This window comes from Atta colombica, unplaced genomic scaffold, assembly GCF_001594045.1.
Source record: "Atta colombica isolate Treedump-2 unplaced genomic scaffold, Acol1.0 scaffold69, whole genome shotgun sequence".
NCBI lineage: Eukaryota > Metazoa > Arthropoda > Insecta > Hymenoptera > Formicidae > Atta > Atta colombica.
Genome location: NW_017259560.1, coordinates 550,114 through 554,812, shown reverse-complemented (window position 1 = coordinate 554,812; position 4,699 = coordinate 550,114).

Below are 4,699 nucleotides of genomic sequence, written 5' to 3'. Positions count from 1 at the left end.
CAACGTTCAACTGCAACAATTAAAATAAGTAAAACGCATATTCTATATTTTAGAGATATTTTTATGCGTATTACCTTATCAAGGGGGAGTATATCGAAATGAAAACGATATTGTAAATTTGGATAATGCTAATGGATCAGGTCCACTCATTGAGTGATGTACGCAAAACGGGGAGATCGTGCTGTTTACTTTGATAGTTTCGGCAATCTTCGACCACCGAAAGAATTGGTGCGATATTTGGACGCAACTCGAATCGCACGCCTTATCAACGTTATGAACAAAGTAATTGTGGACAACTGTGTTTACAGTTTTTACAGACGGTTGACGATCAATTTAAGAATTGACATTGCACTCTTTCAACTCAGTATTCATTCAAACATATCACTAACATTTATGATCATTGATAAAAGGTAGCGTCCTCGCGGCTTGCTACTTTCCGGCCATAGATTTGAATGATTACGAGCTCAAGCTGACGGACTTTGAAATCATACGATATCTAATGTAAATTTATCGAATAATAAGTTTGACGAAAATGACAAAGAAATTGTCATTCCCGAAGAATACGTAACATAAACAAATATCTAAGATGCAATTCTACAATTTTATCCTAATTGCGAGAGAGAAAACGTTTTGCAAAGAGGATGAACCATCCATTGACTATTCATGCCAATAACAATACAATGAAGAGTGAAATGCGCTTATCGAATAAATTTTACAAATCCTCAATATTGAATCGCTGTTGAGATTTTCATCGAATCGCGTGCTGGAATCGCAACAGTGGCACGAAAGACGTATCGATAAATGTCACGTAAATATCATTCATATTGAATGCAATGTAATCACGGGCACAACAATATATAGCAACAATAAGGATGCATCCATGCGATACATGAAATTTCACTGAGTGTGTCACCAGGATATCGAAAAGACTGATACAGATCATTTACCTTCCGATCATCATATGGAGCGTTACACATCTGATGGTTCGCATCATGGATTAAGACGGTTACTCGATTTTCATGGAGAAGAAATCACTGTATGTACGAAGGTGACAGCGATAAAGTGATACGACATTGATGACGTGAGATGCTTGTTCTGAACAATTAGGCGAAACAGATTAGAGAATAAATAATTTTTGCTAGAGGGACAACGATCAAAAATGTTCGATCATTCAGTAGAAGGAAGTTTATTGTGTCAAACATTAAATTTTTACAATCATTGAGCTTTATTGTATGAAATATCTGAAATGATTGATATCTTAAATATTGGAGATGAGCCGATCTTTGACGATCGTTCGAGTTTGACAGGTACAATCCGTACGTCAATACCACATTACATGACATTAGACATTGGAGCAACGAAATAAGGATACTCATACAACAGCAGGATTTATATACGTTACCGTATGAAAGTGTTTCCTACATCGAAGATAGATTGACGTTAAAGAAAAAATCAACAAAAACAACTGATTGGAAGTAATTGCGTAGCATTCATGTTTGATGAAATTTGATATGAACTCAATGCAGACATTGATCGTAATAGAAATGTTGGAATAATTAACTCTAAAGAGCTATGCATCGTTTTCAAGTGATAATACAATGATTATGCATAATGCTGAACTTATTCCGTACTCCACTGAGTATAATGCGAAAAGTTTAATGACAACCTGAAGGATATTTTAACTTTTGCGTGCTGCTCAACATGTTGTTGGGTTTTTGCGAGGATTACAAACGTGGTCCCTGTTACAAATTCCCATGGGTTTTTTCATAGATTCCTATAGAAAATTAGAAGATTCTGTAGGAATTTGTGTAGTTACCTATAGGATTGCACAGGTATACGTAGGACATTCATAGGAATACAAATAAGGTAATAGAGGTACCCACAAGAATGTGGACAGATGCCCAATGAGAATTAAAAGATCTATAGGATATCAATTTGGTATAGCAACGTACGTAAGACAAAGAAGAATCTATAGGTATTTTCAATCCCATGGGGACTGAAAATGCTTATAGACTACCATAGAATAACGTATGCATATCTCCTCTGTCTCTTATGTAAACCTACATGTTCCTATACGTCAAAGTGTAGTATCCTATAATCCTATAGTCTTTAATTCTCATGAGGCATCTCTTCCGCATTCTTATGAATACCTATATCAAGAGAGAATATATTGGGAGAATAATTTGTAACTCCTAAAAACTGGAAGCCACAATAATAATTAATAAACGAGATACGTTTCAGGGTGAAAAAAATCAGGTGAAAAAAATCCTAACTACCATAAGGAAAATATATACTCATGATTTTTTTGAGTCAGCAAATACACCTGTGTTGTTATCACGTGATTTTTAATTTTTGGAGTTATGGAAAAATTAGATTTTCACGTGAAATTACATCAATCGGCTATTATAGCATTTTGTGTACACACTCTAATATGTATATTATACCCATTTAGAGTGTTTCAAAATATTTGTGACTATTTTGGGACTATATAAGGTATCTCAAAACATTTTGAACTATTTTTATGTGCAGATAGAGCGGATTAAACTGAACCGAAAGGTTCTCTATCATTTTGCAATTTTCGCAATTATTATTCAATAAGCAGAATGTCTAAATCGACGCATGAGACAACTTTAAGATATCTTTAAAAGTTCTTTGAAAAAACATCTTTAGAATATGTCATAAAGAACTCTAAAAAATATTTTAAAGTTGTCTTATCCATCGATTTTACTCGCTTATTCGATAATTTTTAGAAACTATTTTGAAAATTGCAAAATGATACAGAACTTTTTGATTTAGTTTAATCTATTTTATCTGCACACGAAAATAGTGCCAAATACGGAACATACTGTTCATTTAGATCCGATTGCATCAACGTGCACATTGTTTTTTTTCCCCATGCGATTCTATGCGCCTCTTTTCATGAATTGATGCCATAGATTACTATGTAAAACTTTATAAAAAAATTTTCTATGTTATCCTACATATACAAATGCTGTGTAAATCCTATAGATACCTATTGTAAAAAATTTAGAGGAAATAGGCATAACAGAGAAGCTATCAGCGTCAGAGTGTGGTTTAGTGGCAGGACGAAAATTTACTAACTCGAAGGAAAGATCAACCTGAGTTCGAGAGGAACGACTTGATATTTTCTTTGTTTCTTCAATTGTTTATACTATACAAACTCCTACAGAATCTTAGGAGCTGTGCACAATGAAAGAAATAGGGAACAGGGAAGAAGAATTTCAACCTACCAAAAATCATGTATTGTGGAATACATATAATAGTTTCTGATAGGTTGAAATTCTTATTCTCTGTTTCTTGTTCCCTTCCTTATTCCTTCCATTGTGCGCAGCATAGTCCTTTATAGGAACCCATGAAAAAATTCATGGTAATTTATAGCAAGATAGAAGCCTCCTCCCATGGGGGGGGGGAGGAATTCGATCTGTCGGATTTATCATGGGTACTCATAGTAGGTAAACCCATAGGAAAATTCCTCATAGGAATTTACAGCAGAGGTAATTAACGCTCGTTACGAATTAATTTTTCGATACGAATGTGCAACTACAATTGCATTGTGGGAGATCGAGCTACCGAACTGATGCTTGAATTATTCAAAATACAATGATGAATGCTTCACGTTATGTTAAATGAAATTAATAAATTATCCATGCTGCGTACTTTAGAAAGCAGACGATATCTAAGTATGAGTTTCCGTTCATGGGATTTGTAGTTGAGTATCCCTTATTGTAAAACACGACAAAGCATTCATGGACTATCAAGACTGCGAAAAATTCAGCTAGAAAAACCTAGATATGTTCTCTTTGCTCTGCAAACTGTTAAAAAAAACATCATGAAAAAAAACTAAAACTTACTTTGATCATTGTAAATTAACCAACGTGAGACTTTATCTAAACTCTGAATTTTATTCCGTACGATGATCTGAATCTAGATTTTGACAAATAAAACCGCTGTCTTATATGATATGTACATTTCCGTACGTCTTATTATAATACTAAATTCTCTGAGAAAATCGAAACATTATTGAACATGAAAAACTTTCTTCACGGTTATGATTGACTGCTCGCGACAAAACGAATCCATCAAGAATCACGAATCCATCGGTATTATGGATGTGCGATTAGAATTCAAGGAGAATGTACTCGCGAATACTGCAGCTTATCGTCTCATTATACACGACCGCGTGAATATAACCCAATATCCAACGTAGTACGCAAGATTACGTAAATTATCATTGTTGAAAGAAAGAATATCCTCCCTCTCTTTTCAATATAAGAGATAAAATTTGAACTGTTTGAAGGTGGTTTAAAAATACAAATAATTTATATTTATATTAATAAAAATATAAATAATTTGAAGCATGCAGCCACAACCTTAGATATTTTAAACGGAAATCATATATTTAAAAGTATAATATAATAACGTAGACATTTCAATCAAGATTTGATTATTCAGTATATAACAATATCAAAATGTTAAATAAAGAAATATATAAAAATTGAACGATGAAAGCTAATCGACAAGATAATAAAACAATTTCACAATCGCTATGATACAGAGTAAATTGAAGTCCAGAAATTGAAGTTGAACAATATTCAATCGCTTATGAAGTAATTTCTAATTTAAGATTTCTTATTACAAGAAGCTTCGTGTGAAAAATATGGAATTTCCAGATTCTATT